Source organism: Primulina eburnea, chromosome 14, assembly GCF_022965805.1.
Source record: "Primulina eburnea isolate SZY01 chromosome 14, ASM2296580v1, whole genome shotgun sequence".
NCBI classification, from domain to species: Eukaryota; Viridiplantae; Streptophyta; class Magnoliopsida; order Lamiales; family Gesneriaceae; genus Primulina; species Primulina eburnea.
This window is the reverse complement of record NC_133114.1, coordinates 9793038-9818558: the sequence shown is the minus strand read 5'-3', so window position 1 is coordinate 9818558 and position 25521 is coordinate 9793038. Positions and strand designations below refer to the sequence as shown.

The following is a 25521-nucleotide window of genomic DNA, read 5'->3' as shown; positions in this document are numbered from 1 at the left end:
TAAATCTGATGTTGATTATCGATAATTAATGAAATTGTCATGGATTAGGTATTTGATGTATATCGTGACAATGGAAATTGAGAATGAATATTGGATATGAATTGACGTTGTAAGAGCTCAATTGGAGGCCGGACGCCAAAAATAGTACAAAAATAAAACATATGTACAGTACGAGTGGCGCCCGGGCGGTAGAAAATTACCGCCCGAGCGCCAGGGCTTATGAAGCGTGTTCTCGAGCAGAACATGCCGCGCCCGAGCGGTAGTTTTTGACCGCTCGAGCGCGGTGCAAATGTTTCTCGGGGGCAGAATGTCTCGCGCTCGGGCGCGAGAATTCTACCGCCCGAGCGCGAGAGCGGTGGAATGATAAGAACGAGCTTTCTCTCTCTTTCTTCTTTATTTCTTCGCCACTCTTCGAGGGACTTCGAGAGAATTCGATTTTTCTTTCTTCCGATTCGACTTCGAAACGCTGTCCAAACGCGAAACAAATTATATATTTGTAATCGTCGCGTAGAGGGCTTCAGACTGAGGTAATTTTCTTCTGATTTCAGCAGCTTAAATATCAAAGTGCTGGAATAGCATGTATTTGAAGTTGAATTTCTGATATGTAGTAGAATAACCGACAATAAACGTATATTCGAAGTCGGAATTGAATTATGATATGATTTGAATTTGATATGAATTATTGAAGTTTCAAATGATATTTGAAACTCATATTATTGATTTTGGACCATGTTATTGATTGGAATGAGTATGTTATTGATGTAGATAAAGCGTTATATCAATATCTTGAGGCTACATCAATTGGAACGAAGAACTGAGGTATGTTGCGACCGGATAACATACGACAGGTATCTGTATTATATGATATATGTCGGTTTGATTGGATTGATTGGATTGGAATACGTGTCTATGTGCCTATTTGATGATTTGATGTGGCATACATGACATTGAGATTTGAGTATCGATGTACAAAATAAATGTTTTGTTAACACACATCATTTTATGCATACATCGATACATGACATGCACGTTGAGCTATGATCCTTGGATACCCTGATATGATTGGATTGGATTCCGGGGTTTGTGAACACAATCGCTATGCCGGTATTATATGACCCGTAAAGTATAGACAATTGTGGCCCCATATGATTGGATATGAGATGTGGGATTGATGGCGCTTCGTCGACGCTATCATACGTGTATTCCCATATCGGCCGGTGTGCCAGCTCGATCATTGATTTGATTTGATAGCGATTCGATTGATTCTGACATGTGCTCAGTGGATGGGCATTTGACCTGATACCTCCACGACATACATGCATTGCATACCATATATCATTGTTTAGATATCTGTGGTATATATGATTGGTTGTTCCATACGGAGCTTTGCTCACCCCCAAGGGGGGCTGTTGTTGTCTTTGTGTGTGGACAATGGCAGGTACTCCAGGATATCAGGAGACCGGAGAGGGTACTTTTGGAGGGAGCCACGGTTGAGTTGAGGTTTTATATGTTGTTCCCAGTATATATGTATATGTATCTATATACCGGGGCATGTCCCGAGGATATGAGTTGTTTGTATGTGATTGGTTTTGATTATGTGTGGGCGTGTTTTATGATTTGAATTTAGATATTATTTTTAGTATTTAAATATCAGAAGAGATATTTTGGGCTCATTGTAAAGAAATTTTAAACCCGTTTTCCGCTGTGATTACTTAACCCTAATCAAATTGTGTTGTCATAACGATTAGGAGCTAAGGGCCCCACAAGAACCCTAACAAATTCTCTCCAAAAAGAAAATGAAAGGGTGCAAGAGACGTGTGTGTGTGTGCAGAAGTGTGTGTGCGTGTTTTTTAGTTAATTTGGGGAATAAAATTTGCTTAATTAATAATTAACAAGCTAATTAAATGTTATTCCACACTAATTTACCAAAAATCCCCTAATTAAAAAAAAATACACAATTGATATAAACTTTAAAAGTTTAAACCTTAAAATCACCTAATAAATTAAATTAGGATTTAAAAAAAATATGCTAAAAATTTAATAAATCATTTAAAATGCCACTTTCTTGATTTGAAATAAAATACTACATTTTACAAATCGCCCAAATCGTCGTCGGCCTCATTTCCCTGATCCCGCATCAAATAATCGTCTGAAACATGAAACTCAAAAAAACATTTTTTTAACATGCATCACGTAAATATAAATAATTGAAAATAATGTCAATTCATAAATCATACATCGTTAAAAATCATTCTAAACTTAAATAAATAATTTAACAATTTAAATAAATGCATGAGTTTAACGTGTACTGATTTTTGGTTTCTACATCCCTCGTAATAGCCCATGGTGCCTTTACTCACAGAACTCTCACCCCTGGCAGTGGAGTTCGTGTCTCCTCGAGTCTCGAATCCAAAACCTCCAGACTAAGTAATTGAATTAAAAGGACTTGGTACCAATTGAGGAATCACATATCTCATGGTAGCTCATAGCACACTTACTCACAGAACTCTCCATCCCTGTAGTGGAGTTTGTCCCTCCCCAAGTCTCTACTATCTCAATTCTAACAAGTCTCTTTAATATAAGTACTTAGCATGGAGGTCCTTGGTTCGAGACTTAGGGAGATATGAACTCCACTGTCAGGGGTGGAGTGTTCTGTGAGTAAATGTGTCATGGGCTACCATGAAAGATGTGATTGCAGGTCCAAAAAGAGGAGTATCATGAGCCTTACACAAAACCTGATATTGCATATGAAATCAAATAACTTCAGCATGTATCATTTATTGTATGACAAACCCGAGCATCGAATCAGATGATCCCATAACGAAAATGTTCTTTTTACATTGCTGCCTTTACTTTCAGAAAATTATCCATTTTATGCCTTTTTTACACCGTTCCAGAAAAAAAAGGTAATCTAATCAGTTATTGGCTTTGATCATGGACATGCTCAGGAAGACTATTCATAGCCGATACAAATAACATCGTAATCAGATATGTAGACTTGAATGAAAAAGAACCAGTACCTCTTACGTTGGAGTCAAAAGCTGTCCAACCGCCAGCACCAATTTGAAGCGTCTTAGAAGGAGTTCTGAAGCTAACATAGAAACAGTCCCCATTATGGAAGTTCAGCTACCGAGGGAAAACTATATCTGAAGATAATGGTTCCAGAATTGTATCATTTGTCAAAGGTTCGATCGTGTGTTGGATTGCTAATTATGATTTTTCGGTGTTGTATGTTGTTTTGCTTATTACATGTTGATTCTTCTGCCCATGATGGCATTAAATTCATCATGCTTTCCATGGCATCACATATGGGAAATATTTTGGCTAACATCGTGCACGCACTTCTTATGATCCCACGTTTTGCATATATGTGTTTATTAACTGCACAAATCACATGTAGGAAGCACAAAGTAAATTTACCGTGGAAACAGAACCGGAAAATGCAATCTCAGTTAACCCCTTGGATGGGAATATCAACAGGGAAGGATTTGCCATCATATAGTTCAAAAGATCCCTCCCCTTTTCCTTCCAAAAGTAAAATTTACTGCAAGGTATGCACAACATTTTCTTTTTTGCCTTTTTTCATTGGTTTGCTCAATCGGATTCATTGTCTTTTCCTTCTGCAATGTTTCTATAATGGACAGGTGAGTGAAGATACTGAACTTTCAAATAGCATTTGGTTTTGTTAGTGGTTCTGTCATAAAAGCCTAGATTCAGCATATTGTAGTGACCCGTTCCAGAATCACCTACTAAACAAGAATTAAGCATGCAATTAACTTAATTAACAACAATCAGAGATAAAGGCGGAAAAGGTCAACAAAAGATAGATATACAACCCAATCGAAAAATCCAGAACAACTCAAACTAAAATGAAAGTATGCGGTACAACCATATCGAAACAAAGCAGTACTGAAGAAATAACTCAACCGGCTACTCCACGTCCTCCTCATCCTCCTCCTGAGCCATCCAACCTGAGGCCTGCCCCGTGGGAATGGGGTGTCCAAGATAAACAAAACCGAGGACGTGAGCGATAAGAACGCTCAGTACAAAAGCATGAGTATACAAGCCTATATGAAATGCACATGCTATGATATGATACCAGGGTAGTCAAGAAACAGGAGTCACAAAAGATCTCAATATGCTCAGTCTAGAGGCGCCAAGTGGATAGTGCCGCGCGGTACTCCTCTGGGTCACTGCATCCACTACAAGATCAGACGTGGACCTAAAATGTCCCGGATCACCGAAGCCCTCCGGACCCGTCGGCCACTGTGTACTCTCGGTGTCCAAGCGTCCACAAGACAGGGCTGAGCGGCCCCACAAGATATAGCTTATCTCGAAAGAGATACAGCTCAACAATAAAGGCTATCTCGAAAGAGATACGGCTCAAGATGAAATGTAACATGCCGTAATAAACGTGACATAATAGCATGCATCATATGACATATATCAATGCAGCAAATAATCATGCAACACATATAAGAATGTATACTCGACCAGGATATCTCGGATAGTACTTTCGTACCTCAAACCAGTAGATCCTAGCAATCAGCCCTAGACTCAAGCCTGCGTCCGCGAAATCGTGTCTGAAGAATGACAATTCTGAATAACAATACATTTAACTTAAGAATGAATTACAACCGAAAGTACAACTGAAATTACAATCATAACTGAAAGAATGAACCCTGATCGGACGATCCGAACCCTCCGAAATATAATTAATCCAATAATTAACTCAAATTAGGCATCGGGATACTACATTCGTCGGCCACTGTGTACTCTCGGTGTCCATGCGTCCACAAGACAGGGCTGAGCGGCCCCACAAGATATAGCTTATCTCGAAAGAGATACAGCTCAACAATAAAGGCTATCTCGAAAGAGATACGGCTCAAGATGAAATGTAACATGCAGTAATAAACGTGACATAATAGCATGCATCATATGACATATATCAATGCAGCAAATAATCATGCAACACATATAAGAATGTATACTCGACCAGGATATCTCGGATAGTACTTTCGTACCTCAAACCAGTAGATCCTAGCAATCAGCCCTAGACTCAAGCCTGCGTCCGTAGTCAGCCCACTGATGCCGCTAGCTCCCAACTAGAGCACAGTTCCGTTACAAAACCAGTAGCTCCCCGCTAGTGCCTGAACCTCGGGAAAAGACTAGAAACCCATCAGAAACGACTAAAACGCTCTGGAACACTCGGAATTGGCGAGTAAAAAGTGAAGCCTCGCGCCTCTATTTATAGTCAACGATCGGAAGATCCGATCCACTTCGGAAGATCCGATCCGGTACACTTCGGACCTTCCGAACCCTGATCGGACGATCCGAACCCTGCATGTCTTCCACGGGTCCAGCCACCTGTCTCGGACGATCCGAACCCTGATCGGACGATCCGAACCCTGCATGTCTTCCACGGGTCCAGCCACCTGGCTCGGACGATCCGAACCCTGATCGGACGATCCGAACCCTCCGAAATATAATTAATCCAATAATTAACTCAAATTAGGCATCGGGATACTACATTCTCCCCCCCTAAAAAGGATTTCGTCCACGAAATCGAGTCTGAAGAATGACAATTCTGAAAACAATACATTTAACTTAAGAATGAATTACAACCGAAAGTACAACTGAAATTACAATCATAACTGAAAATACTACAACTAGAACAACTCTGGATGCTCTGACCGCATACGACTCTCTAGTTCCCAAGTAGCTTCTTCAGTGCCTCTGCGCTGCCACTGAATTAAGATAAGAGGAATGATCTTATTCCGCAACACCTTGTCTTTGCGATCTAGAATCCGAACTGGTCGTTCCACGTAAGAAAAATCCGAATCAAGTTGAACTTCAGAGGGATGTAAAATGTGAGACTCATCTGCTACATATCGTCTCAACAAAGATACGTGGAACACATCATGAATACTTGATAGGTACGGTGGCAATGCAAGTCTGTAAGCCAAATCTCCCACGCTTTCCAATATTTCAAATGGACCAATAAATCTCGGAGACAGCTTACCCGTGAGACCAAATCTCAAAATCCTGCGAAAAGGCGAAACTCGGAGAAACACTTTCTCACCTGGCTGAAATTGAAGAGGTCGACGCTTGGTGTTCGCATAACTCGCTTGTCGATCCTGAGCAGTCTTAATCCGCTTTTTTGATTACTGCAACCTTATCAATAGCCTGCTGGACTAACTCCGGTCCCTCAACATGTCGTTCCCCAATTTCGTCCCAGAATAATGGAGTACGACAACGTCGCCCATACAACGCCTCAAATGGTGCCATACCAATACTACGATGATAGCTGTTGTTGTATCTGAGTGCGAAGATGTAATGCCCGAGATTTAATTACTGTAATCAGATGTTGATTAATTGACTTAATGTGGTTATAGCCGGGCCAGTCCGAGATTTTATTGGACCAAGAAGTAGGAAGAGCCAAGATGTGGGCCGAAAGTGTCTCGCCCGGGCGGAAGTTTATGTCCGCTCGAGCGAGACGGAATTATGCAAGAGGGCCGAAAGTGTCTCGCCCGGGCGGAAGTTTTTGTCCGCCCGAGCGAGACTGAATCGCGCAGAAGGGCCGAGAGTTGCTCGCCCGGGCGGAAACTTATGTCCGCCCGAGCGAGAGGCGTGTGTTGTGAAAAATTGTGCCACGTTTCTCTCACATGCATGGAGTATATATATATATGTATATACGTGCAAATGAAGGAAGAAAAGAAAAAGGAACGAAAGCTTCGAAGGAAAATAGCTTTTGAATTTTAGAATTCGATTTGCGATCAATCCGTCCGTTAGATTTTAAATCCGACTTCGGTACCGTGTTCCTAGCAACGTAGGCTACAACTGGACGTAAGTTTTACTACGTTTTGACATGCTTTGAAATTATGATATTGTCAGAATTGAATGGAACTCATATATGTTGTTCTCGACATATTAGACATCATAGAATCGAAGTCAGATTAAGAAACGGACTGATTATGGAATTGTTATGATTTTCGGAATAGTTTTGGAGTCAAGTGATATCAGAATTGAGTTGTTATTGAGTATGAGATATTAGAATTAATATCTGATTGATAGGGTATTGTTGGGTATATTGATATTATACCGTTATGCCATCGATATTGAATTAGATTGAGTATTGAGCAGGACAGATTTAATTCGAGTGGTATATTGATATTATACTCCTCGATATTGTTCTTGTCAGATTGAGTATTGACAGATTTGAGTTCGAGACTTCGACAGAATCAGAATATCAGAAAGAAAGGTATAAATTAATGTTGAGTTGGGATTGCACAACTCGAGTGAGGTTTGACTCGAGTTTCCCTAAATCACATACTTTTATTTATTGCATTGATATTTGCAATTGATAAGACTTATGATTGTAGCTTATTGATTTATAGCTACTGTATGATAAGATTAATATTTGTAGCCTATTGATTATAGTTACTGCATGAGATGACTACTGATTCGTTAGTCATTGACTGAATGGTTTAGATACTGAATGCATGTATTGATTACTGAGTCGTGAGTCATAGGCTGATTCGCCTAGTCACCTGTTGATTCGTCCGGTTATAGACTGATTCGTCTATTTATTGGCTGATTCGCCTAATTATAGCTGATTCGCTATATTTTGACTGATTTGTCTAAACTTAAGCTGATTCGCTTAATTACAGACTGATTCGTCTGGTTATTGGCTGATTCGCCTAATTCTTGACTGATTCGTCAATTCTGCGGCTGATTCGCCCAGACACTGAATATATGAATTATATCGATGCCGTTTAGGGATTGAGTCATTCCTATCGACTGAGATTCGGTATATTATCATTATTCAGACATCGGGATCCCTAGGATAGAGTTGAGTCGAGTCTGAGACGACGTGTTAGTTGAGTCGAGTCTGAGATGACGCGTCGGTTGAGTTGAGTCGGATATGACAGGTTGAATCACATTGTTTATATCATTCATGTTTATTGAATGCTTGATATTGATTATGTTTCTGATTTGAGACATGTTATGAATACTTCTTATATGCTTTCGTATATGTTTTTATATGACTGCATGTTTACATTGTTTATACTGGGATATTTATATCTCACCGGAGTTATCCGGCTGTTGTCTTGTTTTGTATGTGTGCATGACAACAGGTGGGGCTGGAGCAGGGTCAAGAAGAGGATGAGAGAAGATTAGATAGCGTGGAGGCTCCGGACTTGGTTAGAGATAGGGTTAGACACTTGATATTAGCTGTTAAACCCTAGTTGAATAAATGTATGTAGTACAGGACTTGTACTTTTATACTGAGTTGTATGTTCATGTTTAATATGTAATTTGAGTAAATTACATTACGTTTCCGCTTTGTATTTGAAAAAAATTTAGACCCTGTTTTATAATTGATTAATTAGTCCCAATGATGATTAAGTACTTGATTAGCGTCCGGGTCCCCACAACAGGTGGTATCAGAGCAGTAGGTACTAGAACTGTAGATTCTTTAGATTGAGATAGAAGAGGCTAGTGAGCGGGGTAGATTGAATTTTCTTTCCTTGCTTGTGATTGCTAGCATGACTTACTGCTTTATATAATATATATTACTTGATTTATCTGATTTGATTTTGTAATATGTATTATTGGCACGAATCTGAATTGATTCTCGATCAGCAGTAAGATGATCGGAGGAGAGATTGAATTGAAACAGATGTACTGGATTGGACTACTAATCCTTTTGAGTTTCAGATATGCCTCCCAGAAGAATCCCAGAACAGGGTAGTACATCGAATCCTCCAATGGATGTAACACCAACTCCAATGGAAACCTTGCTGAAGAGGTTTCAGTCATTCAAACCATCCACTCTGAAAGGTACTGAGACATCAGTCGAGTGTGAGAGTTGGTTAGGTAGCATTGAGTTGCTGTTTGATTCACTGGGATACAGTGATGAGCGCCGGATTAAATTGATTGGACACCAGTTGCTTGATGTTGCACAAAGCTGGTGGGTTACAATGAAGAGGGCCTTGGAGCAACGAGGTACGATTATTACTTGGGATGTATTTAAAACTGAGTTTTATCAGAGATTTTTCCCAATATCGTACAGAAAGGACAAGGGGGCGGAGTTTGCCAATTTGAGACAGGGTCAGCTGAACATTGAAGAATATGTGACCAAATTCTCTACCTTGTTGAAGTTTGCTCCTCATGTGTCTGAAAATGACGAAGCCGTTGCTGATCAGTTCATCAATGGCTTGAATCCCGATATATTTACATTGGTGAACACAGGGCGACCCAATAACTTTGCTGATGCCATGAATAGAGCAAAGGGCGCTGAGGCGGGCCTGATAAGGCAGAGAGGAGCTGAATTTGTTCCTCCAGTGTCGAGACCACAGCAACCACTTCCCCGATTCGTGAGTGGCAGTAGCATTGGTGGAAAGACCGATTTTCTGAAGGCTAGAGGAAAGCAGTTTAAGAAGTCTGTCGGCAGTTCTTCTAGCTCTAGTGGTTCTCAACAGAGTTATACCGGCGTTTACTGCGGAAATTGTGAAGGGAGACATTCCACTGAGCAATGCCAAGGAGTACTTGGTAGTTGCCACTTCTGCAAGCAACAGGGACATTTTGCCAGAGTATGTCCACAGAGGGGTCCCCAAAGATTCCAGGGAGCTGAACCATCTGGATCAGCGGCACAGTGGGGTAGACGATCAGCTGCCGTTCCTTTATTTCAGCCAGCACCATCTCAGTCACAGCAGAGGCCAGGAGGAAGCCAGACAGTCGGCCAGCCTCCTAGACAGCAGGCCAGAGTATTTGCTTTGACCGAGGAGCAGGCTCAGGAAGCACCAGATGATGACGTTGCAGGTAACTGATTTGTTTGATTATCCTGCATATGTATTGAGGGATGCCGGTGCTTCACATACTTCTATTTTTGAAAGATTTGCGTTGATGCATGCATCATCTGTTGAGTCCCTATTTACTGTAGTATTTGTTTATTTTCCTTTGGGGAAAAGATCTTGTATCAGTGATTTCTGTTAGATCTTGTGTACTACAGTAGGATGAGAATGAGATCGAGTTAGATCGTGTGGTAGCTTGTGTTGTGCTAGTGTTCTCTGATTTTGGGACGGCAATACTAATATTGATATGCTGACTAAGTACAGAGCTACCCTAGATTAGTTCCAGAAGATGGTTAGAATCAGATCTGAGATGACCAAGAATGAATATGGTACGATAAGGATTCTAGATTGAGAATTCCTTTGATCTTCGTACTAGCTATGACTCGATTATGACAGAAAGGAGCAGAGTGACTCCTTATGTATTCAGTTGATTTACTGAAATTGAGTCTATCATTGGCTGATTTACCAATGATATAAAAGTTATTAATGGTTTCTCTGATAAGACTTCAGATCTGATTCCAATCAGAGAGATTGATTTTAGCCTTGAATCTGATTGAATATTGATGCTTAATCTGAATACGTGTTTAAGACAAATGGTAGGCCATGGAGATTACATTGTACCGTCCGAACCAGAGCTGATGTTGAAACGTTAGCAGTTCAAAAAGCTGATTAGAATGGTTAGAACTCAATAACGATAGTCAGAACAGAGTGTCGATCAGAGTAACAGATATGTGATTTTGTATTTTGTATGAGATTGATTATTCTGTGATTTCAGATGTGTCAGAATGGTACAGTACAGCTTGATATTGATAGGCAGAGCCGAATACCAGGTAGGTATTTCTTCTTTAATTTATGTTATTAACTGATTTGTGTATATCAAATAGTTCGAATCAGAAAGAACAGATATTGTCAGAAGCTTACAGTCATGGATTCAGTGTTCAGTCTGATAATTGAGACTGTATTGTATTCGAACAGATCGTTGTGATATAGACAGATGAGATCAGTTATAACAGAATTGTATTGAAATGTTGGCAGAAATTGTACTGATATGTCTAAATTGCTAACAGAAAAGATAGAAAGATAGAAATCAGAAGAATTATTACAGAATTGTAAAGTTCTAAATAGAAATGAGAGTACATTTCTATAGCCTTCGTAATGAAATTACCGTCTTTTTTACAGATTGTAATATGATATGATTGTGATTGACAGATTGTTCAATCTATATCTATTAGTTTGTACAAGATAACGTACAAACATGACCAGATGACACAGATTGATGTCAGAGAGCTGGTCAAAAAGAGCAGAATGCAACAGTAGACTATGTCAGATTGTGATTTTGCTTGAGTTTGTATTCGTGATAGAGTATATCATGAACTTTCTCTTAGATGGTTTTACAGATTGACAGACCGTCAGAATGTATTAGCCAGATATTGGAAGATTTTTGTACAGCTTTAGTGCTGGATGTTAGCACTACTTGATATAACTTATTATCACTGTGTGACAATAACTATCAACTTATCAGATGGGTAATGAGATAGTTATAGACAAGACAGTATACGATGAGTACTATAGATTTCTTTTGAAGACAATTCGAAGGAAGATGCAGATAGTTCAGAATGGACAGATTTAAGAAACCAACGTCGGATGATGACGATTGGTAGTTGAAGCTAAAGATTGTTTATGTCTTTGGTTGAGGTAAACAGATTTGTTAACAGCTGATGATACTGATATGTGATAAGATGTAGATTGGTTTATACGGATGTTGTATAGCCAGTAATGCGATATTGATTCCGTCAGAAGGATTGGAGAAGTATTATGATATGATACTTAGTGAATTCTCATTCCAGATTGGAATCAGAAATCTGAGTTTTGAATTAAACTCTGTTATAGATTTCTTCTGATATATCTGAATTGATTGCTTGTGAGTTCGAGGACGAACTCAGGTCTAAGAGGGGGAGAAATGTAATGCCCGAGATTTAATTACTGTAATCAGATGTTGATTAATTGACTTAATGTGGTTATAGCCGGGCCAGTCCGAGATTTTATTGGACCAAGAAGTAGGAAGAGCCAAGATGTGGGCCGAAAGTGTCTCGCCCGGGCGGAAGTTTATGTCCGCTCGAGCGAGACGGAATTATGCAAGAGGGCCGAAAGTGTCTCGCCCGGGCGGAAGTTTTTGTCCGCCCGAGCGAGACTGAATCGCGCAGAAGGGCCGAGAGTTGCTCGCCCGGGCGGAAACTTATGTCCGCCCGAGCGAGAGGCGTGTGTTGTGAAAAATTGTGCCACGTTTCTCTCACATGCATGGAGTATATATATATATGTATATACGTGCAAATGAAGGAAGAAAAGAAAAAGGAACGAAAGCTTCGAAGGAAAATAGCTTTTGAATTTTAGAATTCGATTTGCGATCAATCCGTCCGTTAGATTTTAAATCCGACTTCGGTACCGTGTTCCTAGCAACGTAGGCTACAACTGGACGTAAGTTTTACTACGTTTTGACATGCTTTGAAATTATGATATTGTCAGAATTGAATGGAACTCATATATGTTGTTCTCGACATATTAGACATCATAGAATCGAAGTCAGATTAAGAAACGGACTGATTATGGAATTGTTATGATTTTCGGAATAGTTTTGGAGTCAAGTGATATCAGAATTGAGTTGTTATTGAGTATGAGATATTAGAATTAATATCTGATTGATAGGGTATTGTTGGGTATATTGATATTATACCGTTATGCCATCGATATTGAATTAGATTGAGTATTGAGCAGGACAGATTTAATTCGAGTGGTATATTGATATTATACTCCTCGATATTGTTCTTGTCAGATTGAGTATTGACAGATTTGAGTTCGAGACTTCGACAGAATCAGAATATCAGAAAGAAAGGTATAAATTAATGTTGAGTTGGGATTGCACAACTCGAGTGAGGTTTGACTCGAGTTTCCCTAAATCACATACTTTTATTTATTGCATTGATATTTGCAATTGATAAGACTTATGATTGTAGCTTATTGATTTATAGCTACTGTATGATAAGATTAATATTTGTAGCCTATTGATTATAGTTACTGCATGAGATGACTACTGATTCGTTAGTCATTGACTGAATGGTTTAGATACTGAATGCATGTATTGATTACTGAGTCGTGAGTCATAGGCTGATTCGCCTAGTCACCTGTTGATTCGTCCGGTTATAGACTGATTCGTCTATTTATTGGCTGATTCGCCTAATTATAGCTGATTCGCTATATTTTGACTGATTTGTCTAAACTTAAGCTGATTCGCTTAATTACAGACTGATTCGTCTGGTTATTGGCTGATTCGCCTAATTCTTGACTGATTCGTCAATTCTGCGGCTGATTCGCCCAGACACTGAATATATGAATTATATCGATGCCGTTTAGGGATTGAGTCATTCCTATCGACTGAGATTCGGTATATTATCATTATTCAGACATCGGGATCCCTAGGATAGAGTTGAGTCGAGTCTGAGACGACGTGTTAGTTGAGTCGAGTCTGAGATGACGCGTCGGTTGAGTTGAGTCGGATATGACAGGTTGAATCACATTGTTTATATCATTCATGTTTATTGAATGCTTGATATTGATTATGTTTCTGATTTGAGACATGTTATGAATACTTCTTATATGCTTTCGTATATGTTTTTATATGACTGCATGTTTACATTGTTTATACTGGGATATTTATATCTCACCGGAGTTATCCGGCTGTTGTCTTGTTTTGTATGTGTGCATGACAACAGGTGGGGCTGGAGCAGGGTCAAGAAGAGGATGAGAGAAGATTAGATAGCGTGGAGGCTCCGGACTTGGTTAGAGATAGGGTTAGACACTTGATATTAGCTGTTAAACCCTAGTTGAATAAATGTATGTAGTACAGGACTTGTACTTTTATACTGAGTTGTATGTTCATGTTTAATATGTAATTTGAGTAAATTACATTACGTTTCCGCTTTGTATTTGAAAAAAATTTAGACCCTGTTTTATAATTGATTAATTAGTCCCAATGATGATTAAGTACTTGATTAGCGTCCGGGTCCCCACAGAAGATAGTTTCAGAGAGCTTCGTCGACTTCTGACTTCTGCACCTGTTTTGGCGTTACCGTCAGGATCTGATGGTTTCAGTGTTTACACCGATGCCTCTTTTCAAGGCTTAGGGTGTGTGTTGACGCAGAATGGTCATGTGATCGCTTATGCTTCCAGACAGTTAAAATCCCACGAGGAGAAGTACCCTATTCATGATCTAGAATTAGCTGCTATTGTGTTTGCGCTAAAGATCTGGCGTCATTATTTGTACGGTGTTCAGTTTGAAATCTTTACTGATCATAAGAGTCTGAAGTATCTGTTCACTCAGGCTGAGTTGAACATGAGACAACGTCGTTGGATGGATCTACTTAAAGATTATGATTGTGTGATCAAGTACCATCCAGGTTCTGCGAATCTCACAGCCGATGCTCTTAGTCGCAAGGTGAGAGCCTCTGCACTTCAGACCAGTGCTATGTCTAGTACTGTCCAGGATTGTTGTTCGTTGGGGTTTAAGTTCAAACATCGGAAAGGTATGGAGAGCATTCGTGTTGCTACCATTTTATCTGAGCCAACTTTGTTCACTCGGATTCGAGATGCTCAGATGTCTGATCTCAAGACTCAGAGATTAGCTCGGTTGGTTGGTGGAGATAGTAATTTCCATTATCAGTCTAATGGTCTTCTGTGTTTGTCTAATCGGGTTGTAGTACCGGAGGATGATACTTTGAGGGAAGAGATCTTGTCTCAGGCTCATCGAAGCAAGTTGAGTGTTCATCCGAGAAGCAACAAGATGTATAAAGATTTGAGGACACGATTTTGGTGGAAAGGGATGAAGCGCAGCATTTATCAGTTTGTCTCCAAGTGTCTAGTTTGTGAGCAGGTTAAGGCAGAGCACCGTCGACCGGGAGGATTATTGTTGAACTTACCTATTCCTGAATGGAAATGGGAGCATATCGCGATGGACTTCATTACTCACTTGCCTTTGTCTTCGAGGAACAGTGATGCTATTTGGGTAGTGGTGGATCGACTCACCAAGTCTGCTCATTTTCTGCCATATAACCGTGATTTCACTTTCGATCGTATGGCTCGATTGTATATTCAAGAGATTTTACGTTTGCATGGAGTGCCAGTCAGTATTGTTAGTGACAGAGATCCTCGTTTTACCTCACGATTTTGGGGTAGTTTCCAGTCAGCATTGGGTACTTCACTAAATTTGAGTACGGCTTATCATCCAGAGACCGACGGTCAGACAGGGAGGACTATCCGTACACTTGAGGATATGTTGCGAGCTTGTGTTATGGATTTCAGAACCGCTTGGCAGGATCATTTGCCTTTGATTGAGTTCGCGTACAACAACAGCTATCATCGTAGTATTGGTATGGCACCATTTGAGGCGTTGTATGGGCGACGTTGTCGTACTCCATTATTCTGGGACGAAATTGGGGAACGACATGTTGAGGGACCGGAGTTAGTCCAGCAGGCTATTGATAAGGTTGCAGTAATCAAGAAGCGGATGAAGACTGCTCAGGATCGACAAGCGAGTTATGCGAACACCAAGCGTCGACCTCTTCAATTTCAGCCAGGTGAGAAAGTGTTTCTCCGAGTTTCGCCTTTTCGCAGGATTTTGAGATTTGGTCTCACGGGTAAGCTGTCTCCGAGATTTATTGGTCCATTTGAAATATTGGAAAGCGTGGGAGATTTGGCTTACAGACTTGCATTGCCGCCGTACCTATCAAGTATTCATGATGTGTTCCACGTATCTTTGTTGAGACGATATGTAGCAGATGAGTCTCACATTTTACATCCCTCTGAAGTTCAACTTGATTCGGATTTGTCTTACGTGGAATGACCAGTTCGGATTCTAGATCGCAAAGACAAGGTGTTGCGGAATAAGAACATTCCTCTTGTCTTAATTCAGTGGCAGCGCAGAGGCACTGAAGAAGCTACTTGGGAACTAGAGAGTCGTATGCGGTCAGAGCATCCAGAGTTGTTCTAGTTGTAGTATTTTCAGTTATGATTGTAATTTCAGTTGTACTTTCGGTTGTAATTCATTCTTAAGTTAAATGTATTGTTATTCAGAATTGTCATTCTTCAGACACGATTTCGCGGACGAAATCCTTTTTAGGGGGGGAGAATGTAGTATCCCGATGCCTAATTTGAGTTAATTATTGGATTAATTATATTTCGGAGGGTTCGGATCAACCGATCAGGGTTCGGATCGTCCGAGCCAGGTGGCTGGACCCGTGGAAGACATGCAGGGTTCGGATCGTCCGATCAGGGTTCGGATCGTCCGAGACAGGTGGCTGGACCCGTGGAAGACATGCAGGGTTCGGATCGTCCGATCAGGGTTCGGAAGGTCCGAAGTGTACCGGATCGGATCTTCCGAAGTGGATCGGATCTTCCGATCGTTGACTATAAATAGAGGCGCGAGGCTTCACTTTTTACTCGCCAATTCCGAGTGTTCCAGAGCGTTTTAGTCGTTTCTGATGGGTTTCTAGTCTTTTCCCGAGGTTCAGGCACTAGCGGGGAGCTACTGGTTTTATAACGGAACTGTGCTCTAGTTGGGAGCTAGCGGCATCAGTGGGCTGACTACGGACGCAGGCTTGAGTCTAGGGCTGATTGCTAGGATCTACTGGTTTGAGGTACGAAAGTACTATCCGAGATATCCTGGTCGAGTATACATTCTTATATGTGTTGCATGATTATTTGCTGCATTGATATATGTCATATGATGCATGCTATTATGTCACGTTTATTACTGCATGTTACATTTCATCTTGAGCCGTATCTCTTTCGAGATAGCCTTTATTGTTGAGCTGTATCTCTTTCGAGATAAGCTATATCTTGTGGGGCCGCTCAGCCCTGTCTTGTGGACGCATGGACACCGAGAGTACACAGTGGCCGACGGGTCCGGAGGGCTTCGGTGATCCGGGACATTTTAGGTCCACGTCTGATCTTGTAGTGGATGCAGTGACCCAGAGGAGTACCGCGCAGCACTATCCACTTGGCGCCTCTAGACTGAGCATATTGAGATCTTTTGTGACTCCTGTTTCTTGACTACCCTGGTATTATATCATAGCATGTGCATTTCATATAGGCTTGTATACTCATGCTTTTGTACTGAGCGTTCTTATCGCTCACGTCCTCGGTTTTGTTTATCTTGGACACCCCATTCCCACGGGGCAGGCCTCAGGTTGGATGGCTCAGGAGGAGGATGAGGAGGACGTGGAGTAGCCGGTTGAGTTATTTCTTCAGTACTGCTTTGTTTCGTTATGGTTGCACCGCATACTTTCATTTTAGTTTGAGTTGTTCTGGATTTTCGATTGGGTTGTATATCTATCTTTTGTTGACCTTTTCCGCCATTATCTCTGATTGTATTGATTAAGTTAATTGCATGCTTAATTCTTGTTTAGTAGGTGATTCTGGAACGGGTCACTACATTCCCACGGGGCAGGCCTCAGGTTGGATGGCTCAGGAGGAGGATGAGGAGGACGTGGAGTAGCCGGTTGAGTTATTTCTTCAGTACTTGTAGTAGCCCGAATTCCAAATTGGGTAATTAACGGAGTAATGGTGATTAAGAAGGTTTAATGTGTAATTTTGACCGAGTCATGATCGGACGGACCGAAGATGGTTCGGAAGCACCGAAGAGTTCGGAAGGTCCGAAGTGGGTTAGGTGGATCCGATCATGAGGTGTCAAGAGCAGCTGGACACGTGCATGTTCGGACGGTCCGAAGTGTATGATCGGAGGATCCGATCATGAGCTGTCAAGAGCCGATGGACACGTAAGAGTTCGGACGTTCCGAAGAGGGTTCGGAGGATCCGAACATGGCCTATAAATAGTGGTCGGATTTCCTCATTTTGACTCGCCAATTCAGAGAATTCCATAGCATTTCAGTCGTTTCTGACAGGTTCTAGTCTTGTTCCGAGATTTGGGCACTAGCGGGGAGCTGCTGGTCTTGTAGCAGAGCTGTGCTCTAGTTGGGAGCTAGCGGCATCAGCGGGCTAGCGACGGACGAAGGTTTGGAATTTTATCAGTATTTATCTCAGGATTATCTAGTTAAGTCTGGTAGATAAGTTTAGTGATGGTTTTCACTTGATGAATAGGCTTGGATTAGACCTGTTGTCTGGTTGTTCCAGTGAATTAGGATTGCTGTGATAGAGGTACGAAAGTACTATCCGAGATATCCTGGTTGAGTATACATTCTTATATGTGTTGCATGATTATGTGGTGCATTGATATATGTCATATGATGCATGCTATTATGTCACGTTTATTACTGCACGTTGCATTTCATGTTGAGCCGTATTCTCCTTCGAGATAGCCTTTACTGTTGAGCTGTATCTCTTTCGAGATAAGCTATATCTTGGGGCCGCTCAGCCCTGTCTTGTGGACGCATGGACACCGAGAGTACACAGTGGCCGACGGGTCGGGAGGGCTTCGGTGGTCCGGGACATTTTAGGTCCACGTCTGTCTTGTAGTGGATGCAGTGACCCAGAGGTGTACCGCGCGGCACTATCCACTTGGCGCCTCTAGACTGAGCATTGTTGAGATCCTTTTGTGACTCCTGTTTCTTGACTACCCCGGTATCATGATCATAGCATGTGCATTTCATATAGGTCTGTATACTCATACTTTTGTACTGGGCGTTCTTATCGCTCACGTCCTCGGTTTTGTTTATTCTTGGACACCCCATTCCCACGGGGCAGGCCTCAGGTTGGACAGCTCAGGAGGAGCAGGAGGAGGACGTTGAGTAGCTGGTTGGTTTAGTTTATCGGTATTGTTTTGATTCGATATGGTTGTATTGGATATTTTATTTGGAGTTATTCTAGACTTCGATTGGGTTGTATAACCATTATTTTGTTGACTTTTCTGCTGTTATCTCTGATTATTGTTAATTAGGTTAATTGCATGCTTAGTTTTTGATTAGTAGGTGATTCTGGAACGGGTCACTACATTTATGGTATCAGAGCATGCATACGATTTTGGGATATAGATTTCTGTTTTGGGATTTCCATTGACCAATTTACTAGTTTCCCCATTCTATGTTGTAGCAATGGCTGACCACTTTGGTGACGGGAGTAGTCAGGGGAGTGTAGGTCGATGGGGTGACCAGGACGATCATAGACGTCATCGTGAGCATCGTCATCGTCGGGATGGTCCTAGGCGTTTCGATATGCATCGTTTCATGCAGATGGGGCCTAAGCCTCTAGTTGGTGGAGAGACTCCCGATGATGCGGAGGATTGGTTAGAGCGCATGGAGAGTTGTTTTCGCGCATTCCAGTGCACCGATGAGCAGAAGATGGAGACCCTTAGTTTTCTTCTCGAGGGCCGTGCTCGCAGGTGGTGGCGATCGACTTCTGCGCCGATAGTTCAGTCGCAGGGTAGAGCGACTTGGGTCGATTTCCGTGCAGCGTTCATGCAGCTGTACTTTCCTCCAGCCCTTCGCCAGGCTAAGACGATTGAGCTCCTGAACCTTAAGCAGGGGAGTATGTCTGTTGATGAGTATCAGCAGAAATTCTTCGAGTTGTTACCCTTTGCGCCTCATATCAGTGGCAGTTCTGAAGCCAAGTACGATCATTTCCTTCAGGGCCTTAACCAGGAGATCTTTGATCGAGTCACTGTCTGTGATAATCCTACTTCGTACGATGGGTTGGTGAACCGGTGTCGTCAAGCAGAGATCAGTCTCCAGCGTGGTAGAGCTATTCTTTCTTCTAGACCTCCGAGTGTTTTGAGTCCTCGACCTCAGTCTTTTAAGAAGTCCGGTTCTTCTTCTTCTGGATCTGGATCAAGGTCTAGCGGTGTTGTTCGCTTTGGTGAGAAGAAGGATTCTTGTGCGCATTGTGGTAAGAACCATCCATCGGAGCAATGCCGATTAGCAGCAGGAGCTTGTTTTCAGTGCGGAGAGATGGGTCATATCAAGAAGAATTGTCCTCAGTTGCGAGGTGGAACAGGATCTGGCTCCGGATCTCAGACGACTGTTCAGCAGAGGAGGCAAGGTCAGGCTGTGGGTAGTTCGAATCTTCGACCTCGTGCCCAAGGTCAGGTTTTTGCGCTGAACCAGGATCAGGCTGCAGATGAGAGTCAGAGATGAGAGAATTGAAGCAACAATTGAGATGTAATAATGATGTTGTTTTTATTTCAGTTTTGTTCATTCTATAAACTTGATTTCGAGGACGAAATTTTTTTTTTAGGGGGGGAGAATGTAGTAGCCCGAATTCCAAATTGGGTAATTAACGGAGTAATGGTGATTAAGAAGGTTTAATGTGTAATTTTGACCGAGTCATGATCGGACGGACCGAAGATGGTTCGGAAGCACCGAAGAGTTCGGAAGGTCCGAAGTGGGTTAGGTGGATCCGATCATGAGGTGTCAAGAGCAGCTGGACACGTGCATGTTCGGACGGTCCGAAGTGTATGATCGGAGGATCCGATCATGAGCTGTCAAGAGCCGATGGACACGTAAGAGTTCGGACGTTCCGAAGAGGGTTCGGAGGATCCGAACATGGCCTATAAATAGTGGTCGGATTTCCTCATTTTGACTCGCCAATTCAGAGAATTCCATAGCATTTCAGTCGTTTCTGACAGGTTCTAGTCTTGTTCCGAGATTTGGGCACTAGCGGGGAGCTGCTGGTCTTGTAGCAGAGCTGTGCTCTAGTTGGGAGCTAGCGGCATCAGCGGGCTAGCGACGGACGAAGGTTTGGAATTTTATCAGTATTTATCTCAGGATTATCTAGTTAAGTCTGGTAGATAAGTTTAGTGATGGTTTTCACTTGATGAATAGGCTTGGATTAGACCTGTTGTCTGGTTGTTCCAGTGAATTAGGATTGCTGTGATAGAGGTACGAAAGTACTATCCGAGATATCCTGGTTGAGTATACATTCTTATATGTGTTGCATGATTATGTGGTGCATTGATATATGTCATATGATGCATGCTATTATGTCACGTTTATTACTGCACGTTGCATTTCATGTTGAGCCGTATTCTCCTTCGAGATAGCCTTTACTGTTGAGCTGTATCTCTTTCGAGATAAGCTATATCTTGGGGCCGCTCAGCCCTGTCTTGTGGACGCATGGACACCGAGAGTACACAGTGGCCGACGGGTCGGGAGGGCTTCGGTGGTCCGGGACATTTTAGGTCCACGTCTGTCTTGTAGTGGATGCAGTGACCCAGAGGTGTACCGCGCGGCACTATCCACTTGGCGCCTCTAGACTGAGCATTGTTGAGATCCTTTTGTGACTCCTGTTTCTTGACTACCCCGGTATCATGATCATAGCATGTGCATTTCATATAGGTCTGTATACTCATACTTTTGTACTGGGCGTTCTTATCGCTCACGTCCTCGGTTTTGTTTATTCTTGGACACCCCATTCCCACGGGGCAGGCCTCAGGTTGGACAGCTCAGGAGGAGCAGGAGGAGGACGTTGAGTAGCTGGTTGGTTTAGTTTATCGGTATTGTTTTGATTCGATATGGTTGTATTGGATATTTTATTTGGAGTTATTCTAGACTTCGATTGGGTTGTATAACCATTATTTTGTTGACTTTTCCGCTGTTATCTCTGATTATTGTTAATTAGGTTAATTGCATGCTTAGTTTTTGATTAGTAGGTGATTCTGGAACGGGTCACTACAGTACTTCTTTGTTTCGATATGGTTGTACCGCATACTTTCATTTTAGTTTGAGTTGTTCTGGATTTTTCGATTGGGTTGTATATCTATCTTTTGTTGACCTTTTCCGCCTTTATCTCTGATTGTTGTTAATTAAGTTAATTGCATGCTTAATTCTTGTTTAGTAGGTGATTCTGGAACGGGTCACTACACATATAATGGTGAATAAGGCTTTTATTAATTTCTTATAATTTAGAATAAAATTATCATCTTGTCTTATAGCTCAAAAATATCTTGGCATAAATATGAAATTTCTATTATAACTAATTACAATAAAATCATTTCAAAAATATATTATATTCTGGATAATATCGAATCGAATTCGAGACTATACTTATTTAGACCTCCTGCTTGCTCTTCAGGTTTACTACTGCGAGGAAGATGAAGTTTGTCTGTACCAACCATTGATGTTTGAAGTATCGTTTCAAGAGGCTCTTCGAGATGCTACCCTGGTCGAGATAAACACTACCATACCTTGTAAAGCCTAAATCACCTACATTTGATTTACCCAGCCCGCTTCCTTGATGAATCTATGAATGTACATCTATCTACATTTTATTCCAGCAGACATCAGCATATGTGATTCATTAAAAAATGGCATGTACAAGCATATAAAACAGTAGCCAGTCATCAACAGTGTAAAGATCACAATGAGTTCTAGCATTGACCTTGTGTCTTACCATTTCTCACTTTTTTGCTGGATTTTGAGTGATCACTCCAACACATAATATGCTTTGTATTGGCGTACAACAGAAATCATCGGCTTCTTATTATCTAAATTCTAATACCGAGATTTAAGCATGTCGAGCGCAAATTTCAAGAGGATAGAAAAAACTATGAGACTTGGATGTCTGTTATGGTCCCATGTTTGGATCATGTTATGAGATGATCAATGTATTTTGGATAGGGTTTCGAGGCTCGTTTTGAGAGAACCTCGCGATCTCACATTTACTATTCGATTTTAGGATTCTGGATATTCTTATTTCATGCAACAATAGTCATTTAAATATAAAAAGACAATCGATTTCCCTAGCAAGAAATCTGCCCTAATTCATATATCCATAGCTAGAATGCATGCAATATTAAAAATGAAACTAAATAAAATCCTTCTAATTAATTCCTTATTTATGAATCTTCTACAACTTCATCCTTGATTTCACTGGTTTGACCTTAATTCTTACCCATTACAATGTCATTTATGATTTTCAAAAGAAATAACAAAACAAATTACAATGTCTATTATGATTTTTTGTCACTTATCATCGATTTAATTTTAATACCTTGAATCCTGTGGAGACCCGGACGCTAATTCGATTCTTAATAATCTTTGGGACTAATTAATCAATTATAATAAACAGGGTCTTAAATTTTTTTTTTGTTAACATACATTGTTACATGCGAAATGTAATGGCATTCATCTATTATACATATCCGTATAAATTAAGGTACGAGTCCTGTACAACATACATTTATTCAAACTAGGGTTTAACAAATAAACATCAAGTGTCCAAACCCTATTTCTACTCCAAGTCCGTAGTCTCCACTCTAATCACGATCTCTCTTCATCTCCTTGACCCTGAACCTGTTCCACCTGTTGTCATGCACACATACAAACAAGAAAACAGCCGGATACTCCGGTGAGAATTATATTCCCAGTATAAATCAACGAAACATGCATTTCATATAACAGATATAAAAGCATGAAGCATATATTCATAACATGTATTGAAATCAGAAACATGAATCAATATCAAACAATAAATCATACTCTGAACATGCACCACAATCGGGAACACGAACTAGTAATACTATATCAATTCCTAAGAATATAATCCATATAAAACCGTCAACCAGACTCGTGACTCAACATCTAAGACTAGACTCATTCCTAGTCTAGGGATCCCGGTTTCCATACGTTGGCATTCCATATCGATCACCAGTAATAGAAGAAACTCCAATTCTATCTACATCGATATTGTATCGATCACCAGTAATAGAAGAAACTCCAATTATCCACATCGATAGCCAATCGTCCGGTGACCTATACGTAATAGACTTTGGCTCTTTCGCCAATTCACTATCTTGTCACATCGTGCAATGTGCCCGTGGCGATCTCACCACTATCAGAAACTTCTGTCACAAGATCACTCGTCTAATACTCGTCTAATACATGCTTCCTATAAATAAATAGAACAAGCATATCAAATCAAATTAATGCATATAATAATAGTAAGTATATGATTTAGGGAAACTCAAGTATATCCTACTTGAGTCGATCTCCCAATACCACATTGACTTATACATTTGTCTTCTCGATCAGACGAAGTCGAAGTCTCGAAGTCAAATATGTCCATATCAAATCTGAAATAACAATATACAACTCAATTTAAGACTTGCTCTGATCAATACTCAATTCAGGACATAATCTGATCAATGTCAACAATAAAACAATACAATCTCACTCAAATACTGAATCTGATCAATATCAATGTACTGATGTTCAGACAACATGACAATATAGTCTCAATAACCTCGTCAGTCTCAACATCACAGATATAATAACCGAACTCATAATCAATATTGGTACAATTCATAATCTCAACAATAACATACAGTAATCTCAAATCTGTATAATCTCAATTATATCTGTTCTGAAAATCATAACAATTACATACACAGTCTGTTCTTCAATCTGGCCTCAAATATACGATGCCTACTATATCAGAAACACAATATATGATTCATATTCAATTCTGACAATATCATAATTTCCAGGCATATCGAAACGTAGTAAAACTTATGTCCAGTTGCAGCTGTCGTCGCTAGGAACTTAGTACTGTACTCAGATTCAAAATCAGACAGGCGGATCGTCACCAGGTCAAATCTCCAACGTGAAACTTTTTATTTCTCCAGAGCTTCGATTCCTCTCTTCTTTTGTTTCTAAATAATTTACATTGCTTATTGGTGCGTGTATCTCGGCATCTCTTGCGCATATGCACGCCTTCCCTCGGCGCATATGCGCGAGGTTCTCTGGTCATGTCGCTTGGCTTCTCGCGTATATGCGCGTTCGTCTTCCGCGCATGTGCGCTACATTCTTTGGAAATACTGTTGGACACCTCGCGCATATGCGCGCCCTCACTCCGCGCATATGCGCGAGGTCTTCTGCCCGTTCCGCGCATGATCGCGCATCAAGTCGCGCATGTGCGCGACTGCACTACCCTCGCACATCTTTGCGTCTTTTCTCGTTTTTCCCGGTCTAATACTTTCCGTCTATAATCACATCAATTAATCTATAAATCATTTCAAATTAATCTCAGATTACAATAAATAACATCCCCGGCATTACAGATCCCATCATGGTTACTAAACTAGTTTTTATGCAACGACCAATGTTGTACATCATGGTTAGTAAACTCTTTTTTTTTCACAAAAATTAATCTTTACATCATATATAAAGTTCCTACCACCTTTCTAAAATCAATTATTCTGATTTCCATAATAGATGGAAGCATAAGTAAATTACTTGGATACTAATTCTGACCGTTTCAATTTGATTGGATCACACCTTGAACCGGTTTAAACTAAAAAATATTTTTTAAAATCAAGTTGTAACGTCCGAACACAGACCGTATGTATGGAAATTATTAAATTGCTAAAATAGTATAACTAAATTATTTTAGATGCATGAATGAAATATTATGAATGACTAAATGATTAATTGTATAATTTTATTTGATTTCATGATTTAAAGATTTTCAGAAGAATGTCGATGGTTGGTCGGAACGGAGGACCGGAGACGAATAAGGTGTTGAAGATTTAAAAGATAAATTTTTATTTTTAGTTAAGAAAATAATTATTTTAAATAATTTAAGAAGTATGAAATTTTTAAGGTCAAAATGTTTATTTCAAATGTATATGGATTTTTATGATTTAATATGGATATTTAAAAGATAT

The 25521-nt window shown here is 40.6% G+C and overlaps 1 long non-coding RNA gene across 1 annotated transcript; it reads left to right on the top strand.

Annotated features, from left to right (window-relative positions):
- The first annotated feature begins 1821 nt into the window (after positions 1-1821).
- On the top strand, positions 1822-22276 carry LOC140812664 (uncharacterized). The gene is made up of 3 exons (XR_012113725.1): positions 1822-3185; positions 3401-3551; positions 21930-22276. It is a non-coding gene; the product is annotated as an uncharacterized lncRNA (long non-coding RNA).
- The last annotated feature ends 3245 nt before the right edge of the window (positions 22277-25521 follow it).